The sequence below is a fragment of the Protopterus annectens genome, chromosome 7.part0 (assembly GCF_019279795.1).
Source record: "Protopterus annectens isolate FY-2018-M chromosome 7.part0, PAN1.0, whole genome shotgun sequence".
Lineage (NCBI taxonomy): Eukaryota > Metazoa > Chordata > Ceratodontiformes > Protopteridae > Protopterus > Protopterus annectens.
Window position 1 is genome coordinate 158,633,146 of NC_056739.1, and position 23,569 is coordinate 158,656,714.

Below are 23,569 nucleotides of genomic sequence, written 5' to 3' on the forward strand. Positions count from 1 at the left end.
ACTGTTATGAGACTGGATAACGTCTGGCCAAAACTGTTATGAGCCTGGATAACATCTGGCCAAAACTGTTATGAGATTGGATAACATCTGGCCAAAACTGTTATGAGATTAGATAACATCTGGCCAAAACTGTTATGAGATTGGATACCATCTGGCCAAAACTGTTATGAGGCTGGATAACATCTGGCCAAAACTGTTATGAGATTGGATAACATCTGGCCAAAACTGTTATGAGACTGGATAACATCTGGCCAAAACTGTTATGAGATTGGATACCATCTGGCCAAAACTGTTATGAGACTGGATAACATCTGGCCAAAACTGTTATGAGATTGGATAACATCTGGCCAAAACTGTTATGAGACTGGATAACATCTGGCCAAAACTGTTATGAGCTTGGATAACATCTGGCCAAAATTGTTATGAGACTGGATAACATCTGGCCAAAACTGTTATGAGACTGGATAACATCTGGCCAAAACTATTATGAGACTGGATAACATCTGGCCAAAACTGCAGAAGGTGCTAGGTTTTGTTATGCTGTCAAGCTTAATGTGTCATTTCAGTGTTGCATGGAGGACAGGGGCAGTACCTGTAGACTGGTAAAGTGGGGTAGTGGTGCCCATTCTCATAAAAAGGGAGTAGGAGGGCATGTCTGAGTTTCAGGGTTCACTCTCCCCACCCTTCCTTGGAATTCATGTGCCAGGGGTATGAAAAGGAGGTTTCATTTGATAGTTGAAGCTCTGACAAGCAATGCATATTCTGTTCTGATAGTGGAATTGTGAAGCAAATCTTTTTTTACACAAATTTTGTGGTGCTCATTAGAGTCTGCCAGTACTGTCTATATATGTTTTATAGATAACAGAAGGTAGATGACTACTGTATCTTTAATGTCTGGTGAGAGGTGTCAGCTTTCAGGTTCCTAAGGCCGCTGGAATGGCCACTCATATAGGCTAATTTGTCGTTGTATTTGACAGGAAAGAGATGCTGCCTCATTCTCAGCCTAAAGTGAACTATATTCAAGGTGAGTATACGCCTTTACCAGGCATGTGTCTTATCCCTCATTCTCCCCATCATTTTCATGGACACTATATCAATGTGCAACAGAGGACTGGATTGCATCCTTATTATTTGCATATATTGTTGTCTTAGCCTTAAGTGATTGTGATCTCTTTTGAGTTATTCGTTGCTAAATGTGAGGAGGTCATGATGGAAAACAGAGACTTTAGATCATATTCTGGCCTAGAAAGCTGTCGGCAGTTAAGCAGGGCCAGCTACATCAGATGGTGTATTATTCATGAGTGAAGGCAAAGGAGATCTGGAGACTGAACAGCAGATTAGAGGCACTGAGAGCAGCACAATGGACATTGTACCATGTGGTGGCACTGAGAGCAGCACAGTGGACATTGTACCACACTGTGGCACTGAGAGCAGCACGGTGGACATTGTACCATGCTGTGGCACTGAGAGCAGCACAGTGGACATTGTGCCATGCTGTGGCACTGAGAGCAGCACAGTGGACATTGTACCACGCGGTGGCACTGAGAGCAGCACAGTGGACATTGTACCACGTGGTGGAAGTGAAGCAAAAACTAAGCCTCAGAATGAAGATCTCAGTTTCCATGCCAATATCTGCTGGAACCTTGTCAGCTTTGCAGAGGGACTCAAAGTATGAGGTCATTGATAGCAAAACTGAGGTTCTTTTGTGAGATCGCTGTATAGAGCGATAAAGTCCTAACTAAAGTTCATTCCATGGAGGAGCTAACATTGGGTGAGGCAGGAATGATGGAGCAATGCCCACTCCTCACTTTTGTCTAAGCAGAGGGGGATGTGCCTAAGGCATGCCCATTGTTAGATATAGTCACATACACTCTTAAATTGAAGAACATCTTGTGAGATCCTCATCATTGTGCTTCTTTTGTCCTGTGACTCAGTCATCGATACAACAAACTTGTTTATGTGAGAAATACAGAAATAAAGTCCTTGACTCTGGATAAAGTAACCAGCGATAATAAAGAAGAAGCAATAAGTAAAATAAAACTCGCTGGATACACACGGCACATAACTCTTTATTTAGAAAAAATGTGAGCGCTTTTGCAGAGTCCTCTCTGCTTCATCAGACAAATTATAGCAGTTAAAACTTCATTTAAATAGTGATGCATCATGGTAAAATCAATACACCAAATAATAATACTTAAGGTATAAAAATATACATATATATATATATATATATATATATATATATATATATATATATATATAAATATATTTAAAAAACACATACAAAAAACACATAGAAGCTGTACAGAATGTGGGGTACATTTCTAAAATTTCCTAGTTACAATATTAAAAGCTGTATGTTGTTGTTGTCTTTCAGCTTTTTCTCGGTTAGGGGTCACCACAGCGGAACTCTGGTCTGCTAATGATTAGCAGTAGATTTTCACGAACGCCATGGTGCCAGCTCGATGTTCAACCTTCAGCGAAGGCACGCCCATTTACGCATGTCTTTCGAATGCCCACCCAACCACAGGGAGGACATACAGACTCCACACAGAAGGCACTCCCCGCACTCCAGCCGAGAATCGAACGGGAAAACCTCTTGCTGTGAGGCAACAATGCTGTGACAGTCAGCATAGATGTGTATATCACTGGAGAAACCTCTGATAGGGTGTTTATACTGTCCCCCACCAAAAATGAATGGGTATGCTGTGCCTGCAGGAGATGCAATGCAAATATAGAATACTTTATTTTCTGCATGAAGTGTCCTGCCTATTATATAGGTAAAACAAATCGATTATTGAAGGACAGAATTTTAGAACATATGAGAGATATCAGAAAACAAAAAGAAAGCAATGCATTAGCAATTCATGTGATGCAAGAAGGGAACACACACACTTTTAAGTTCCTGGTTCTCCATATTGTCCATAGAAATAAAAGAGGTGGAAATATTACTAACAATACTGAAGCTTTGGAACAAGAATGGATTATTAAGTTCCAAGCAGACAGACCACCTGGCCTAAACTCCAAGTTTTCTTTGAAACCATTTCTTATAAACAGAGCCTTGAAGCACTAATGTTCTAGTTATTTAGTATTTGTTATGCTTTTTTTATACAGCTTTTAATACTGTAACTAGAACATTTTAGAAATGTACCCCACATTCTATACAGCCTCTATGTGTTTTTTATATGTTTATATATATATATATATATATATATGTATATATATATATATATATATATATATGTATATATATGTGTATATTTTTATATCTTAAGTATTATTATTTGGTGTATTGATTTTAACATGGAATTGATTGGTTTACACCATGATGCATCGCTATTTAAATGAAGTTTTAACTGCTATAATTTGTCTGATGAAGCAGAGAGGACTCTGCGAAAGCGCTCACATTTTTTTCTAAATAAAGAGTTACGTGCCGTGTGTATCCAGCGAGTTTTATTTTACTTATTAAACTTGTTGATGTGATTTGGTCATGAGGACAAAGGCCAAGCCTAAGTGACCAAACAAAGACAGCCATAGGTATATCAGACTTTACCAACACTCAGCCAAGGGTTATTGCATCTATGCAATTCTATTAATTGTGATGCAACAGAGCATTTATTTGCATTTTTTTTATTTTCAGATGGTGGGTTGTGTATTGTTCCACTGAAGAGAAGTACAATTTTAGTCTTCCCGATAATAACTAATGCAATTCTCAAGCATCCACATGACTTGTTAAAAAAATTATGCAGACTTGAAAATAAAATAATGGCTGTTTAAATGAGGCAACTGTCATGAAAACTTTGTTTTTTTATTTATTATCATTTATGAACATACTTTTGAAAGTATGCATTTATTTGTGATGTTTTTGATTAGCTGTAAATATTTGTTTGCCTTTTTCCCAACAGGGTTTGGCATTCTTTATGCTTTATCATAACATTATTATTTTGTTTTTTAGTACAGTACTGTGCCAGGCTTTTTTCCTTGGTAAAGATGGATATATAGCATGGCAAACTGATTGCTTCAGCCAATAAGCATGGACATTGTTGACTGTTAACCTGATTATCATAGGATCATAGGAAGTTACTAGGCTATTGGCCCTGAGGCCCTTCCAAGCCTAGACAAGAATTTAGCCCAAGTTCCAAAATGTCAGCACCCTATGCCACTGTCCAGCAGGTACACAGGTGGAATCCCAGAGGTGTATTTTCTGTTCCCCATCCAGTTATCCAGGTTGCACTTAAAAAGTTTTAATGAGGTACTCTGCTTTACGTGGAGTGGGAGTCTATTCCACAAAAGGGGGTGTCTCTGGGACACATATCTGTCCTGCCAACAAGTCCTATTGATGTCACAGACCAGGTTGAGGTCAAGCTTGTGGGTTACTCGAGTGGAGCTTGACTTGCGGATATGCAGCAGTCCCATCAGGGTGGGGTCTGAGATTGCTTTGTATGCCAGACAGAGGTCACCTCTGAGGAGTCTGTAGGACAGTGAGTAGAGGGGCAGGGCTTTTAGCCTATCTGTGTAGAGTAGATGTATAATTATCCTCTGTTGTTTATTACGTTAGTGAGAGATTCACAGACGAGATGGAAGAGTTAAAGGACACGACATACCTGCTAGAGATACTCCACCAGTTCCACAGAGGATCTCTTGCTTACTGTACTTTTAATGATGCAAGCATAATAAAGTAGCACAGACTTTTTTTTCCACCATGTCTTAGGATGTGTCCCTCGGTGTGAACTCAAACAAAACAACTTATGAGAATTAAACTAATGTATATAAACTCTCAGGAAAAATAATTGAAATCAGTAGTTTGGGCTGCATTCTCACATTGAAACAGGATTGGTAAAAGTTTTAAATTCAATGTTTCATGTGAGGTAACAATGGAACAGGTTCACAGCAGAGTAAATCAGCAAGTCATCAGGTGCTAATTTTAGTCATGCTGCATTTCCAGTTGTGGATCACAAGGAGTGCTGCATCTTTGGCGCTCTAGTCACATCGTCTTCCTTTAATGATTTCCTGTGAGTCAGCCAGGGAATACATTTACTATGTTTAGAAACTAGGTAAATAATAATCTCATTACAGTTAGTTTCTTGCATGACAGTTACCACAATTTGAACTTGCATTCGTTACATCATCCTTTCAGAAACAACCTAAGGGAAGACAAGAGGCGGTATCACATTCAGAAACTGGTGGCAGTCAGCAGGAAAATAATTCTGTAATTCCAGATTACTATGAGTTCTCCAGGTAGATTTCAAGAAATTCTCTTCTTGGGCTTCACTCTTGAGGTGAATTTCTTGAAACCCATTTCTCAAACATATCTATATCTATGTCTGCATCTATATTTATATCTGTATCTGTATCTATATCTATGTTAGACGAATGATCATAACCAAGTTGTTGTATATTCAAGAAAAGGATATCAAGAAATTCATCACAAGTCACATACAGCTCCTTCAAATACTACTAATTACTAATTAAGAGAGGCAGAAGTAAAATGCAGGAGAGTCAAGTTGTTTTGAGCTTTCAAAGTTGCTGCATGAACATTGCTGCAATGCAAGTCTTTGTAGTACATAAAGCTTTAGCTAATCGATGTACTACAAGAGGGAAAGAGAAAAGGAACAATATATTCATGAAGTGCTTTACACCTTAGAAAGCTATAGCAGACTGAGGAATGACTCATAGACAGCAGAAGAAGCAAATTGCAACAGATTATGCAACATTGTTTAAACCTCACTCTGACACACACACACACACACACACACACACACACACACACACACACACACACACACACACACACACACACACACACATACACACACCCCAATGTGTGTTACATAATTTAAGGCTGTTTGAGCTTTCTGCTGCTCTACTGTCCTGGCTGATGCATACGATAATGTGCATACTTTCTGTTACCTAAGAACTTTCTGTTACCTAAGAAGCTCAGTTGTGAGTGTTCTGCCATTTCACACTGAGCTGATCGAAGGAAAGACACTGAGGAAACTCAGAGCTATAATATATAACATTAAGTATCCTGCTTTTTGTTTATTTTGTTCTTTATTTCTTTGTTATTTATAGAACTTTGTGTACTGTGCATTTTTCTAGCTAGTTTCACTGTGTGTGAGGTTTTAACTGGAAATTGTCCACTTTTATTAAGCATCTATTGGGTTGTTTGTTTCTGATAACATGTTGCAGTTAAACTCTTTTTTCTAGAGGCTCCTGTAGCTGTTTAAAACTTTCATTTAAAGGCTCACTGCTGCTTTTCAGCTGTGAGTAACATTTTTGCAGTTTGTTTCCAACTCTCCCTCCCTGTTGGTATAGTGTTTTTATAGTTGGTGGCTTTGCATTTGCCCGCCCCTAGTGTAAATTTGATCTGGGACCCTCCTCCCAGTCTAGTGTCATTACCTCATTCTACCCAGTACAGGGAGAACATTTGAGAAGGCCAATCAACTTAGTTTCTGCTACTCCTTTCTCTCTTTCCACCTAAAAAAAAAAAAAAAATTTGATCTGCTTTTACTGTATTTGTGTTTCTTCCTACTTTATTTTGCTTTTGCGTCATCTTAAAAGTACTCAATTGTATTTATTACTGCTTGGTGTAACTCATTCTAAGCCTTTTAGTTTAAGCACTTGGGCTTCAGACCAGTTGTTTTACATTAAGAAGGTGTGTGGTCTGCATTGTAGTGGCAGAACAGGTAGCTTACATCCTTCTAAGCTGGGAACTGCTGATTGAGGACTCAGTGTCTGTTATTCTAAAAGTGTAGTAATTCTGGTTTAAGCACTTGGGCTTCAGGCCAGTTATTTTACATTAAGAGGGTTTGTGGTCTGCACTCTTATGGGAGGAGAGGCTGGACTCTGCCCTTCTGAGCTGGGAATTTCTGGTTAAAGGCTTATAGTGCCTGCATATTTGAACTGCTTCTTACTGAAATTGGTACACCTTGTTTGCTGTAGCATAGACTAGATCCAGGCCTGCTGAATCTAGCTTTGTTTGTATAACTTGAGCACTAATCCAGGCATTCTTTAAAGTATTCAATTGTATTTATTACTGCTTGGTAGTAACTTGATTAAAGTGTAGCTATCATTCTAAGTCTTTTGGATTAAGCACTTGGGCTTCAGACCAGTTGTTTTACATTAGGAAGGTTTGTGGCCTGCACTGTGGTGGCAGGACAGGTAGCTTACATCCTTCTAAGTTGGGAACTGCTGATTGAGGGCTCAATGTCTGTTATTCTAAAAGTGTATTAGTTCTGGTTTAAGCACTTGGGCTTCAGGCCAGTTATTTTACATTAAGAAGGTTTGTGGTCTGCACTCTTGTGAGAGGAGAAGCTGGACTCCGCCCTTCTGAGCTGGGAATTTCTGGTTAAAGGCTTATAGTGCCTGTATATTTGAACAGTTTCTTACTGAAATTGGTACACCTTGTTTGCTCTAGCATAGACTAGATCCAGGCCTGCAGAATCTAGCTTTGTTTGTATGCTTGTTGTTTGTTTGCTTATTTCCCTGAAATGCTACTTCCACCTAAAACGTGGCTTTTCAGCGCTTCTGTGGATCCCTAGTGATATCTGCATTGCTTACTGTACTTATTTCCTTGTTTCACTTGAAAGAAAGTTACTGTTTGTCGTTTTTGCATTTAAGTTACCTGTAACACATTGCATTTAAGTTACCTGGCACTTGCTCACTAAGTCAGCACTAAAAAAATTAAAGCACTACACCCTCACAAACTCCCCTTGAATACCTTGTTCCCCATTGGCCCTTTTTTCAATTATAAAGGAATTCCCAATACTATTCTAGCATGTCCAAAGGTCAGTTGTCAATCTCCTCTCCAGTCCAGCTGGTGAATCTTGGAATCTTGAGGCAATGTTACAACTGCCTCATGAACACAGACAACCCTCTCCTCCTCCCAACAAATTCCAACACATGTGAGAGATGCAACCATATAGCCAAACTGGAGGCTAAGCTCTCTCAACTCAGTACTGGCGTAACCAGTCAGGAGGAGAAGGAAACCACACTCACTACAATTCCAGTCTCACATAGACCTACCACGACAGCAAACCAAACACATAAACACACAAAAACATACTCGGAGGCTCTAAATAAAAATCTGTCTAAGCAGCAGAGACCTCCAAAGCAGACACCCAAGCAACCGCTACCCCAAAACAAAACACGTGCAACACATAGCTCACAAAGCCAGTGTGCCAAACAGTCACAGCCCTTAAGGCTAAACAACACACCTAATATACTTGTAATAGGTGACTCTATCGTCAGGCACACTGACGTCCTGTTCACCAGGCTGAACAAGGAGAAGGTCACAGTGAGCTGCCTGCCGGGCGCTAGGATCCGCCACATAACACAAGCACTCAGGTCACTCCAAGGCAAGTACAAATATGACTCAGTCATTGTCCATGCTGGTGTGAATGACCTGAAACGTACCTCCCTGGACTACATGAAAAGGGACATAGAGGAGCTCTCTGAGCATGTAGCCCAGGCCGGTATGACCCTGACCTTGAGTAGCATCTTACCCTCGACAAGAATGATGCCACAATATGAAGACAAGATGATCAATTTCAACAATTGGCTTAAGTATTGGTGTCATTCAAAGGGGATCCAATGCCTGTCAGCCTGGGATGACATGCTCGACAAGCCAAAATGCTTCACTAGGGACGGCTTGCACCTGTCACCCCTGGGCTTTCGGATATTGGCAAAGGCTCTTGCTACTCCCATTGTGCCTTTTTTAGGCAAGGCTCAAAAGACAAACCCACCTCCATAGGTATCACAAGGGAGAAGAAACTAAGAGTAATGCTACTCAACGCCAGAAGTCTAAACCTCAAGATGCACATACTCGAAACTCTCCTTAGCATGGAGAACATCGATATCTGTGCAGTAACAGAAACCTGGTTCAAGGCACCCAAGAGCACCCCAGCACTACCAGGTTATACCTCATACCATGCTTTTTGTCCCCAAAACTTGGACCGAACCACAAAATGAGGGGGAGTATCAATATTCGTCAAAGATACCCACACCTCCAGGTTGGTGGCACAGCACGAAGCATCAGAGACTATCCATGTGCAACTAACAGTGGGTAAAACTGCCTTCCAGTTTATAGCCTGCTACAGACCACCCTCCCAAACCCAGGAACCCCACTCGGCCTTCCTGAGAACACTGGAAAATATGAAGGTCTCTCCAAACACCATTATATTGGGCGACTTCAACCACCCAAACATAGACTGGGAGCATTACTCTAGCTCCAACACCCTAGCCCAAAGGTTCCTAGAATTTATAAACTCAAATGCTATGGAACAACTTGTTACCACTCCCACAAGAGGGGAAAACATACTGGACCTGATCATCACCAACATGTGGACTCTATGCTCCAGACCTGAAGTGTATCCCTCACTGGTAAGATCAGACCATAAACTAATCTCACTGGATATTCACATCCTGACCCCACCCCCTGCTCAGAAAACCAGAGTGAAAAACTTCTCTAAAGCAAATTTCACACTCTTCAAAACTGAGGTGGAATCCTTCAAAGCCCCCGGGCCTGTGGAAAATACGGCCCAGACCACAGAATCCTTTATAAATGCATTCTATGAACACCTTCAGGAATGCATGGATCATGCAATCCCAAATAAAACCAAGACCCAATCCTCCAAAGGCAGACGTCCTGTCTGGTGGACCCCAGCCATAAACAAACTATACAATAGAAGGAGGAAGCTACTACATGATAGAGCAAAATCCCAAAAAGGGAAGGCATCTCTGATCAGTATTAGCAAAAAACTACGGGCACTCATAAAATCGTCTAAGGCCAGCTTCGAGAGAAAAATTGCACAGGACACTAAGGATAATCACAAGGCTTTCTTTAGTTATGTTAGGAACCTGGGTGGGAATTCCCAGATGTGCTCAGAATTAGTCCAAAATGACAAAAAATACACCGAACCCACAGACATTGTCAACATCCTAGTTGACAGGTTCAGCGCAACCCCCCCCCCCACCAAAAGGGCAAATATCTATCCCAGCAGAGTGCTGCCCCCCTGACATCTCAGATGCTCAGGTAAGAGCCGCCCTCTCCAAAGCAAAAAACACAGCATCGATGCGACCAGACGGTGTCCCGGTCTGCGTCCTACATGAACTCCAAGAAGAGCTAAACCCAAACATAAAACTACTGTTCAATCTCAGCCTTACTACAGGATATGTACCCAAAGAGTGGCGTACAGCAACAGTGGTCCCTCTCCACAAAGGTGGTGCCTCAATGGATCCTGGAAACTATCGCCCCATAAGCCTGACTAGCTTGGTCTGCAAAGCTATGGAAAGGATCACCGTGGACCTCATAAATAAAGATATTGGGGACCTACAGACACTGGATCTTACCCAGTTCGGCTTTGTTAAGGGCAGATCCTGCCTCTTAAACCTGGTTGATTTCTTTGAAACAGTCACCAAGGCCATTGACAAGGGGAAGGTGGTCCACACAGCCTACCTGGACCTCGCAAAAGCCTTCGATACAATACCCCACTCGGGCATTATAGATAAGCTCACCAGCTTAAATATAAACCCCTGTGTCACTAGATGGGTTGCAAACTGGCTCAAGGACAGAACCCACATGGTTAGAATTGCTGGAGCCATGACAGATTCCAAACCAGTTACAAGTGGCATCCCACAAGGCTCAGTCCTGGGACCTCTCTTGTTCGGTATATATTTCTCGGAGGTACAGGCCAACACGGAAGGACTGTGGCTGACCAAGGTCGCAGATGACTGCAAACTGGGCACCATAATCGACTCTCCAGCCGACACAAGCATCCTCCAAAAGGGCCTCATAGAAACAGACAACTGGTGCCAGAGCCATGGCCTCAAGCTAAACGCCAAAAAGTGCATAGTCATCCCCTCTGGCAAAAACAAAGTGCCCACAAATTACCACATAGGTGGTAATCCATTAAGTACAGAAGAAGTAATTAGGGACCTGGGGACCCAAGTTGATAGCAATCTCTCATTTGACAACCACGTGGCCAAAGTGGTTAGAAAAACATTTTATATAGCCCATATAATCATGAAGGGATTCACATCTAGATCAGGGGAGGTCATCGTGCCTCTTTACTTATCCCTTATCAGGCCCATAATTGAATACAATGCCCCTTTTGGGATGTACCTTACCAGACACCTGCAGCAACTGGAAAGACCCCAAAAGTACCTCACCAAGAGGATCAAAGGGCTCAAACAGATGCCATATGCTGCCCGGTTAAAGAAACTCCAGCTCTACTCAGTGGCATACTGCCTGCTCAGAGGCGATCTGTGCCTGATGTATAAAGCCATGTCCAACCTGGAATTAATGGACATGCTGCACCTCAGAAAATCCAAATCCCATCGAGCTACGTGCTCAAGTGACTTGAACCTCAGCACTGAAATAAATAGGACATGCTGGAGGGACAGATTCATAACCCAGAGGCTCCCATCACTCTGGAATAAAATCCCAGTCCAGGTTAGGCAGAGTCCCTCATTGACTCTCTTCAAGAGGAATCTTGATGAGTGGATGGGAGATTGTAGGTTTACCCCAGGTATCACTTCTGTGTCACTGGTAGACAGAGGCACAGTATACTAACCTCTAAGAAGGGCATAGCAAAATTAATTTAAAATGAGTGGCGAAAGCCAAACACACTCTGGCTAGGCTTATAAATGCCCTAGGGCAAATAGCCTAGTATGAACCTATGAACCTATGAACCTATATAGCTGTTGACATCAGTATGAGGAATGTACTACAACAGCAGATTTCATTAATCATAAAGGTTATTCAGCTGTTCACTTCCCTAAAGGACAGAATCTTCCAAATAAAAACTTCTTTATTGAAATCATTAGAGGTATTATCTTTGCTTGATGACCACTATTTTTCCCTCTTTCCATATCACACTAAAAAGCTTGTGTACCAGAACAGATTAACAATTTGCCACTATTTTTCAATTACAGAAGTTAATAAGGCTTTTTCCTTAATTGAGCAACACTGATTTTGACACAGACAATGGCATTTGACCTGCATATACTGCCTATTTTTCCACCATTTGGAGAAGATGAAGATCCTACTTGCCCACTTATTTTTCATCCTACCACTTCACAAATTAATTTATATTTCTCTTATGTATTTTGTACTTTTTGCCAGTTTTTGACTGCAGGTTTTTTTTTCAGGTAAGCCATTCTGATCAGTTACCACTCTTTGTGTAAAATACTACTTCTTTCATGCTTCTTCTGAGTCATCTTCTTTATATCACGCAACTATGTCCTTCTATGTTATTAGGTTTTACCATCTCTGACTTGTTGATAATCCTTTTCTGCTTTCTTTCTTTCTTCAGTCCTGCTCACACAACTTCCTTTTAACTTCATTCAGTCCCTCTTTATAACACTTGTGGGGCATGCTGTGCAACATTTTGTTGTCTTTCTTTGAATATTTTTTTTAATATCGCAGAAAATATATGAAATGTACCTTACACAAATAATCCCTCATATGAATTAAAATAAAATGCACTCAAAGTAGTTAATGACATAAAGTTAATGGATTGCAAGTGATGTGAGGGCCAGAGCAACCCTCTGTGAGGGTGTAGCTAGCCATCAAGGAAGCCTTCTGAAATGGATTAAATAGCATGCCAACTTGTTATAGCCTTTGGGTTCGTATGATCATATATGTATACTAGGCTAATGATCATTAGGGCCTTTATAAACCTAGACATGCAACCCAACCCATTTATGTCCTTTTAACATGGGATTTATTTGGAAGGGTATGTTAATTAGGAAGCTGTTAAATGTTTGTTTTTTTTTTGGGGAGGGTTGTTATGATAGTTATGCTATATTACTATCTGCCTCTGTCTATCAGAGACATGAAGGCCAGAATAGGGGTGAATTTCAGATTTCCCATCCAGTTGTCAAGGTTACAATTGAATGGAGTTAGGGATGAATTCTGCTTCGTATGGATGGGGAACCTCTTCCAGGCAGTGGGGATCTTCTAAGACATGTAACTTTTTTTCCAACATGTCCCATTTATGTTGTAAGCAAAATTTAAATCATTGGATCTAGTGGTTCTTGTACTGTTCATTTCATGGATGTGCAAAAAGTCCATCAGAGCTGGATACAAGAATGCCTTGTACAACCTGTTGGAAGCTGAGTATCAAGATAGGGGCTTTAAGATGATCTGCAATAGGACAATGGGTTTATACCCCAGAATTCTCTTTGTGAGTAACCTTTGTGGGCATTCTAACTGCTGCATATGCCTAGTGAGGTACATGCTGAAGGAGGCATTGTACTCATTAATGGGTCTGATAAAGGTAGAATAAAGTATCACTATGACTTCCTTGGGCCAAGATGTCATGCCCTTATTTAAAAGTTGGGTAACACAGAATGATTTTCATACAATCTTGGCCACATGTTGGTCAAAAGCCAGATTCAAACAAATGAGTTGGTCGGTTGCAAGTTGAGGGTATAAAGTAGTGCCAGGTTAGTTCCATAGAATTGAGGAAAAATGCTAAAAATTTAAAAGAATATGGTAATTCTCCTATTGAAATTTCTATTGATTTCCTTACTGTACTTTCCAAGAATAAATGTAAAATTTAATTTAAAATGGTTGACTCCTGAACTGACAAGGAGTACAGGACATTTTTTTGACAGTAAAATGTAACTTCTACTTGTTATTTGAAACTACAGTCTTTCTGGTCTTCCAGCATGGGCATTTGGTAACAGTATTATAGTACTGTTATGTTATTTAGCTGCATGCATATTTTTCTTACTGTAATCTAATAGAAATAGGTTGGAATAATGGTTAAGGTGCTAAACTTACATAGGGAGCAGGGCTCAATTCTGACATGGGATAATTGACTAGGCTTAAAATAACCAGCAAGGGCAGTTAGCCTAGTACTAACCTATAAACCTTTAATATATATTTTATCCTCAATCCAATGTACTTCTAGTTAATGCATCATAGTAAAACTGGTGATCAATATATAACGGAACAAAGAAACAATGAAGAGCATACATTCATGTTAATTATTAGAATTATAGTCTGTTATCTTGCATTTTGTCACCCCTTTGTGAATGCAGAGGTTCAGTTTTAAAATTCTGTTAATTTGAAACAACTGTGTTTTAACAAGATTAATTGAATATGTGAAATGTTTAAACAGATAACTGCAAATTGTGCCAGCATTTACATATCCATCAACAATGAAGACACAAATAGAGGCAAAAAAGAACTTTATCAGGACCAAGAAAGCTCAGAATGAAAAAAAAGAAAACAATACTGATATGAAAATCTAATATATCTTTAAATATAATTTTATGTTGATGTGTTGTATAGTTATAGCTTAGGTACATAATGGTCCACTCAGGTAGCTCATTTCTAGAACTGTATAACTCTTCTAAATATTATAGCAGAGACACATCTCAAGGTATTACTGTTACATGTGGCAGGAGAAAAAGTTTACCATCTCTTTGATACCATCTCACTCACAACAATTAAAAAACAATGAAAAACACTGTGAATCAGAGAAGCGTGAACCTATACTTATTATACATAGCAGGAGGAAATGATTATCTTTGATAGTGTTTTAGCCATAAGAGTAAGAAAAACTGTGAATTATTTTAAATCAAAGAAAAATATGCAGTTTAACACACACACACACACACACACTCACACACACACACACACACACACACACACACACACACACACACACACACACACACATTGAAGCTTAGCGAGAGAGAGAGAGGCAGAAAGGAAATAAAGCTACATAAAGAAACTTTAATTTTACAGACAAAAAATACTAAGATCAAATGATTCACAATTGCAGAAAAGAAAAACAAAAGTCCGACAGAAAGGTTTGCCAAAACAAGTTTTGACCTTAATTTATTTATTTTTATTTATTTATTTGCATTTGTTGAAAGGGAAATTCCGACTAGACACAGGTCCTTTTTCAGTGGAGGCCTGGGGAAAAAAGCTCCACAAAGTAATGTTAATACAATCATAGTTCCTGATGAAGGACATAGTACATACAGTAGTCACATAACATCTGTGCCATCTAAGATGGCATGTATTATAAGAAGTAAATAGCAGTTATTAACATTGTTACAGTAAGAAATTACAGCAGTACTATAAATAATAAGTTTACAAGTATCAGAGTTGGCTGTAATCAAAGGTAGTTAGTGGGGTGGAAGAGAGGTTGAGGGTGGATGGAGTGGGAGATGCTAGTGAGGAGTGTTACAAGGGCATAACTAGCATTTTTTTAGGTGAGTGTTAAGTACAACTTTGAAGTGGGTGCATGATTGTACAGAGGTTATTGTGGGGGGGCGGTGTTCCATAACTTGGCTATTGAGCTGGAGAAGAGTGCTTAGGGACACAGGTGGACAGTGGTCTCACCTTCGATAACCACATCGCCACAACTTCAGGAAATCCTTCTATGTGGCACACCTCATCACTAAGGGCTTTTCATTTAGAAAAAAGGAGGTCATTGTCCCACTGTGCTCATCCCTCATTAGACCCATTATAGAATACAATGACCCGTTTGGTATGTACCTCTCAAGACATCTGCAACAACTGGAAAGGCTGCAGAAATACCTCATTAAAAGAATCACAGGCCTAAAGCAGATGCCCTATGCTGACCATCTAAAAAAACTCCACCTATACTCTGTCACATATCGTCTACTCAGAGGCGATCTCTGCTTAACATACAAGGTCATGTCAAACCCAGAGCTGTTGGACATGCTACACTTAAAGAAATCCCAATCTCGCAGAGACACACGCTCCAGGGATCTAAACCTTGTCATCACAATGAACAAAACATGCTAGAGGGATAGGTTCCTGACCCAGAGACTCCCCAGTCTCTGGAATAGACTGCCCATACATGTCAAGCAGAGCACCTCTTTGTACCTCTTCAAAAGGAACCTTGATGATTGGATGGGAGACAGGAAATTCACCCTGGGGATCATGTCAGTCACCCTGCTAGACAGGTGTCCAAGGAAGTAAATACTGTGGAAAGAAATAGCCAGGGAATTGTTATGGCTAGGCTTGTATAGGCCCTAGGGCCGATAGCCTAGTACCAACCTATGAACCTATGCTTCTCCAGCAGAGTTCTTGGCTCTAGATACCTGTAATTGATTTTTGTTGCTGGATCGTAGTGGTCTGGTAGTGAGATGGGGGGGGGTGAGTAGATTTTGGAGGGATGGGACTTTTAGAGGATGGTTTACTAGTTTGTGGGTAAGTGAGCATTGGTACCATTGAAGGAGGTGAGGGAGTTCTAGCCAGCCAAGTTCAGCAAGTGAAAGACAGTGGTGACTATGGTAGGATGCCCCTGTGGTGAACTTGACGATTTAGTTGTAGCAGGTCTCGAGTTTATTTAGATCACTTTGCCTTAGGTTGGTATATATTGGAGAGGCGTAAAGAAGGGTGGAGATAAGGTGGGAATTTGCAACTGAAATCCTGGCTGCTTGGTGAGGAATTGCTTATTTCTATATAAGGCTCCTAGTTTTTTGTGGACTTTTTTATGGTCATGAATATGTGAATGTCAAATTTGAGATTATTGTCTATCTCAACTCTTAGCAATTTGGTGTGATCCGTTGGGTGGATAATGGTGTTGTCTTTGGCTGTGATATTAAAGTGAGTAGGTTTGTGTGTGTTTGGTGGATTGGAAGATGAGGAGTTTAGTTTTGTTTGGACTGAATATTAACTGGGCATCAGATAGCCAAGTTTCAACAAAGGAAAAGGCATCCTGTGTGACATTTTGCAGTTCAGGTAGGGACTGGGCTGAGCAGATGATGGTTGAGTCATCTGCATATTGTATGAAAGAGCCATTTGTGATGGCAATAAGTAGATTATTGGTGAAAATGGAGAAGAGCAGGGGTCCAAGGATGGTTCCTTGGGGAACGCCAATAGAGACAGGTAGTTGGGGAGCTATGTCATTCTGCCATACAACGGATTGCTGGCAGCCTGTCAGGTAGCTTTGAAACCAGTTGGTGACTGATTGAGACAAGGATAGGTTATTGAGAACAGAGATGAGTTGTTTGTGTGGGACCATGTCAGATGCTTTAGATAGGTCTAGGAAAGTTGCAGAGGAGAGATAGCCATTGTTTTTATTCTGAAGGATAGTGTTAGTAAAAGAGAGTAAGGCAGTGGTAGTGCTATGGTTTGGTTGGAAACCATGCTGACTGTTAGAAAGGAGGTTGTTAATAAGGCGGTAGTCTAAGACTTGAGAGTGAATGCATCTCTCTAGTATCTTGGAGAGTGGAGAGAGAATTGGTATGGGCCGGTAACTGATGAGTTCTGTGGAGGGGAATGATGTGTGATATTTTCCAGAGTGTAGGGATGTAGCATTCTGATAGAGATCAGTTAATCAAGATTGAGACTGGGTAGGCTAGGACTTCAGCTGCAATTTGTAGGTATTCAGTTGAGAGGTTGTCTGCTGCTAGTTTAGTAGGTTTAAGTTTAGTTAAGAGTTTTTTTATGTTGAAGGTAGGAATAGGAGAAAAAGAGAAGGCAGTGGGGAGATTAGTAGGTGAAGGTGTGGGGTGGAGGGGAGAGGGTTGAGTTGTCTAGCTAGTGATAGTACGGTTTGTGTGAAGTGTTTGTTGAATGAGGTAGCAATATTTTCTGAGCAGTGGAGAATGTTAAGTGGAGGGGTACTGACTTTACCTGGGTGGAGGATGGAGTTTATGGAGGATCAGAATTGCTTGGGGTTGTGTTGGGAGGAGTTAAGGGCAGACTGGTAGTATTGGATTTTGTCCTGCTTTATTAGCTTTTTGACTCTTTTGCATAGTTCTAGGAATTTCTGTCTAGCTGAGGGGGTTTTGGTTTTGCGCCAGTGATCCCAGGCTTTATCTCTGCTTTTCATTACTGGCCTAGTGGTTTTCTGTAGCCATGGGGAGCATTGGGCTTTGGTTCTGGTAAGTCTTATGGGGTGTGGTTATTTAGGATGCCTAGGAAGATAGTATTGAAAAAGTGAACTGTGTCATCTAGGCTGAGGTACTTTAGTGGATTCCACTTACAGTCTTTGCGGAATGAGATGAATGTGAGTGGGTTAAAGTTTAGTGTATTATGTATTTGCTGACAGATGACAGGTTTAACTTGGTATACATTTTTTTTTTGAGTAGGAATGTTGGGGAATTATCACTGAGGATATCCGGTAGGCAGCCTGCTATATATGACTGGGGGATCTTACTGACTAGTATCCAGTCCAGAGTAGTATGCTTGTTGGAGCTTTTATTTATTCTGGTAGGTCACTGGATGAGTTGGGTGAAACCATGAAGGTTTAGATGATGGGTTGGATGGTTGCCACAACAGGATTGCCAGTCAATATTGAAATCACCTAAAATTATGGTCTCTTGGGGAAGATGATGGGTAACCCGACTGAGGAGGTTTTCTAGTGGAGGGATATTATGGCCAGGTGGAAAGTAGCATCCTATTATGTTAACGGTTTTATTTTGGTTTATTCTCAGGTTGGTATAAATTATTTCTTCATTGCAAATTTGGAGTGCTGATACGTTTAGGATCTGAATGTTTAGATGCTGTTTAAACATTAGAGCTACACCACCCCCTTTCTTGTTTAACCGGTCTACTCTTAGTATATCATAACCAGTAGGGAGGATTTGCTCACTGCTAATGTGAGGTTTTAGCCAGGTTTCTGTCAGGATGATAATATCTGGGGAGTACAAGTCTATGTTGGCATGGAGTTCGTGGACTTTTTTGGTTATACTTCTGATATTTAGGCTTAGCAGAAGGAGGTCAGTTGGCTTTCTATTGGCTGTAATTTGGGAGAAGTTGTGGTTATTAGACTGATTATTAGGAGTGGAGTTGGAGATGGAGGGCCCAGGGTTGGGGTGGATGTCTCCACTAAGGGCAAGTTTTGATATGCCTGAGGACATTAGTTTTATTATTGTGTGAAGTAGTTTGTATTTTAGGGAAACTTTTTGTTTGGGTGTAGTAGGTGATAGATAGGGTCTACTTCACCCTGTCGAAGGCTGACAATATCAAAGCTGATATTGTCGGCACCAAAATGTCAAAAGCAAAAGTCATAGTGCGTGTAAACGGAAATCTCCATAAGGGGAGATTTTCATTTACAGCAATGTAGTGCGATCTCAGAGTTGGTATATTTAAGTAGCGAGGAGTGTGGGGGTGAAGGGGGGGCTTGCCCCCCTGCATAGAGCAATTTGTGTTGTGTTTGGGTGGGGGGTTTTTTGTGTGTGTTTGATGTTCGGGGGTTTCGACATTTTCATGTCGATTATTACGCTGTCGACAGTTTGAGTTTTCGACAGCATAATATAAATGCAATAGATACTGTGGGGGGGTTAGTTTGTTAAGTTTTAAGGATGTCTTTTGTTTGAGTAAAGTAGTTGATAGAATACATGGGGGGGTGCATCGGGATGGTTATTGTGTTGGTGGGAGAGGGGCAGTGTGAAGGTAAGTCATGAATGGTGGTGTGAGTAGTAATGCAGTGGAAGTGGTTGAGTGGGAGAATAATGGAGTTTTGGTAAGATGTAAGGAGAGTGCACGTAATGAGTATAAGTATGGTATGCTGAACCATGTTAGCAGAAGTGGAGGGATAGTAGTGGGATGGTGGTGGAGTTAGGGTTGGGAGTAGTGGTGTGGTTGGTTGTGAGATTGATGGGCGGGGTTTATGGTTGTAATAAATGTAGGACCACCGGGGGCAGGTGGTAATTGGGGGCAGGGTGGTGAGCGAAGCGAGCGGAGACCCTATTAGTTGTTCTTAGCAAGGGTTGTGGGCTGGAAAACAATCATGTAAAAAAGAAAACACAAATAGTCTGTGTTGGTGGAGAATCAAGTAGGTACCCCACTTTCCACAAACTATTTGCTAAATTTGACTAAATTCAAGCAGATCTAGTACTTCCTATGGCAGTACTGAACACCGAGTGGTAAATGGGGTTGTATTAGATAACTAAGCAGCTGTCCCTCTTGGCAAAGCACTTCACTAGTACAGGCCAAATATAAACAGGCAGGTTGGCAGAAATAGTGAAAAATAAGTTAAATTATGAGCTTTTTCTTACTTAATCAAAAAACACATACATAAGGTTCTGAGGCACTTTCAGCTTAGTATGTCCTTGAAGTAAAGGTAGCCACGGTTCTTGGTGTAAAGTCCATAGGAAAGATTTAACCGCGTGTTAGCAGTAGAGCAATGGAATCCAGTAGTGAGGTAGAGAAGAAGGTTTGGTTACTGAAAGAGGAGAGAAGTGTTACAGACAACACGTGCAGTAAGTAAGTAAGTACACCCCTTATTAACTTTAAAGCAAGTTACACAGGTTCTTTGCGACATAAAGCATTATGCATTAATCACAGAAACTAAAACACTTCACCTACACGATGTTAACTGTAGGCAATAGTCTCTAAATCATTGATGAGCACCATTAACTAGCTGAAAATTATCTAAAGAGCGTAGTTGCCTAACTGAATATTTAGATACATAGAGTGCGTGCAAACCTCAAGAACAATTGTCAAGCACGGTTATCATGAGAACTAACTAGTCTATGTTTATCTGAACTCAAATGCTGTAATTCAATGCATATAATTAACATTAGTGATAGCTATACAGTATTGAATAGAGAAATTAATTTCTTTTGCAATGTCTTTAAAAGTATAAGACATCAATGGAATATCATGGAAACAAAATCTCACAGTCTGCTAGTTCATTAAACATGAAGCTTAGTTTGAAAAACAAGACGACATAAAATAAGTGTAATGGAATTACAAAACAACAGAACAAACCATTATTCTGATATTGTGGATGGCTATCTCCATACAATTCTGTCTATTGAACTACAGAATGTGTAGATCATATTACAGCACACATGGAATTTCTCCAATGTGTACAGTAGTGCAGAAGTTTACAAAGGATGACAAAACAGAAAAGTATAATACACAGTTTAATAGATAAAATGATTACTGCAGGGATGAAAAATCAGAACAGATGGCTGTAAACATTTTGTAATAGGTTCATAGGTGTTTAATATGCTAATGACCACAAGGGCCTTTTTAAGCCTGGCCATGCATCCCAAATCTCTGACAAGTTCTGATACCCTTGATAAGTGTTAGCAGGGGCTTGGGAGATGAAACATTTACAAGCAGCGGCCTGAGAGATTAACCCATTTACAGGTTGCCTGTGTCCATTAGAGACATAAGTGCCAAACCATGGATGAATTTCCTGTTTCCCATCAAATTGTCCAAGTTGCAGTTGAATTGTTTTAGGGTGGAACTCTGCTTCTAATGGATGGGGAGCCTGTTTCAGAGGTGGAGTAGTCTCTGGGATACATACCTGTCTCTCCAGCAGGTCCTATTTATATCACAGGCAAGGTTTAAGTCTTTAGAATGGGTAATTCTGATGCTGTTTATTTTTTGGACATGCAAGAGTTCCATTAGAGTGGGGTCTGAAAATGCTCTGAATGCCAGGAATAGATCTCTCCTCAACAGAGTGTAGGAGATGGAATACAGGGATAGGGCCTTGAGGCAGTCTGCATAGGACATTTTACTTATGCCCTGTATTCTTTTAGTGAGGAACCTCTGTGGGCATACAAAATGTTGTATATGCCCAGTTAATTAAATTCCAAAGGGGGCATTGTACTCAATGATAGGTCTGATGAATGCCGAATACAGTGGAACAATGACTTCCTTGGACATATATACCATACCTTTGTTTATACGTTGTGCAACACAGAATGATTTCCTCACTACAGTAGACACGTGATGGTCAAAGGCTAGATTACTGTCTATGTGTGTCCCTAAGTCCCTGACAACTAGGCCAACTGTAAGGGGTGTGTTGTCAATATGATAGTTACCAGAGATGAATGATTTCCTGAAGGATACTATTATGCATGTCTTGGCATTTAGTTTTAGTCCATGGCTCCGGCATCGGTTGTCTGTGTCAGCCCTTCATGAATTACATTTGTGTCAGTGTGAGATTCAATGACAGCTCCTAATTTGCAATCACCTGTAAATGTATTCAGTCACTGATCATTGACATTGGCCTTGACTTCAGAGAAGTTAATGCCAAAAATGAGTGGTCCAAGGACTGATCCCTGTGGGACTCCACCTGTGACTAGCCACTTTGTAGAGATGGTCTCCCCAATTCTAACCTCCTGGGTCCTGTCTGAAAGCTAGTTGGCTATCCACTGGGTGACATGTGGGTTTATACCTAACCTGTTGAGTTTGTCAACAATGCCTGAGTGGGATATTGGTCATATGCCTTGGCAAGGTCATGGTAAGTAGTGTGAACCATTTTGCCCTCATCCATTGCTTTGGTGACATTCTCAAAGAAGTCCACCAAGTTGAGTAGGCATGACTTGCCCATGGAAAAAACCAAACTGGGTTGGGTCCAGTGTCTGGAGGTTTACTATATCATTATTGATCATTTCCATGATAATTCTTCCCATGGCTTTACATATAAGACTAGTGAGACTTATGGGTCTGTAGTTTCCAGGGTTTGTAGATGGCCCACCTTTGTACAGAGGGATGACTGTTGCTGTTCTCCATTCGTGAGGCATAAAGCCTATTTGGAGGCTACAGTTAAAAAGCAATTCTAGGAGGCCTGATAGGTCATGTTTCATGCTATTTAGAAGGCATCCTAGGATATTGTCTAGGCCCACTGATGCAGTGGTCTTGGTCTTAGAGAGAGCATTAAGGACCTGCTCTGTAGTGATAGCAGGGGGAGTTATATTTGATGGTATTTCCTGAGGGAAGGTTGAGGGGGTAAAGATGGAGTAGAATTTATCAGCCAGTAGGTTTGCTATATCTTCTGGCTCAGTATAGGTGGCTCCATTTACAATGAGCTCTCCACACAATTGTGCATTGCCTTTGAGGTTGCAGACATACCTAAAGAATGCCTTGTGGTTGTCCTTGGCCTGAGAGGCCAAATTTATCTTAAATGTGGCTTTTGTTGACTTTGTCTTCTGCATTTGTTTGTTTAGTTTGATGAGAGTGCTTTTATCCTGCTGGGTGCCGCACCTCTTAATTTTTGCCATGATTTTCTTCCTTCTGTTATACACCCTATTGATTTTGTGATTCCACCAGGGTGGCTTGTTTTTTTTGAGGTTAGTTCTGTACTTCTTCTATGAAGTTATTAACATGCTTGTACAGAGTTTCTGTGAACAGTTCTGCAGAGGCAGCATTGTTCTCAGGGTTTATGGTGGCTTGACATTTTGCCAGGTTATCTGTTAATAGCAGGAAGTTAGCCTTATGGTAGTTCCTGAACTTTCCAGGTTTAGCTGGGGATCCAGATTTTATTTTTACTTTAAAACAGACCATTTTGTGGTTTGACCTTACCAGAGAAGACTTTACATTAGGGCATGTGCAGCACTCTCCCATATTAGTGAGGACCAGATCCAGAATGGTTGTACCCCTGGTTGGTGTATTGACAATCAGGTCCAGGGAGTTTGTGTTTACCAAATCCAGGAATCTTTGTGCCTGTACATTAGGTGTCATATAGGATTCCCAGTTAATAGTGGGGTAATTAAATTCACCTATGAATATGGTATTGAGTTTAAAGGTGAGTGCTTCCAATAAGTTTAAATAAATGGCATGGGTTTCCTGGGTCATAGAGGGAGACCTATAGCTTGCAAGGAAGTG

General features: G+C 40.7%; 1 pseudogene; it reads left to right on the plus strand.

Annotated features, from left to right (window-relative positions):
- Nucleotides 1-1,297: 1,297 nt before the first annotated feature.
- Nucleotides 1,298-23,569, plus strand: part of LOC122805902 — a 26,251-nt pseudogene continuing 3,979 nt past the window's right edge.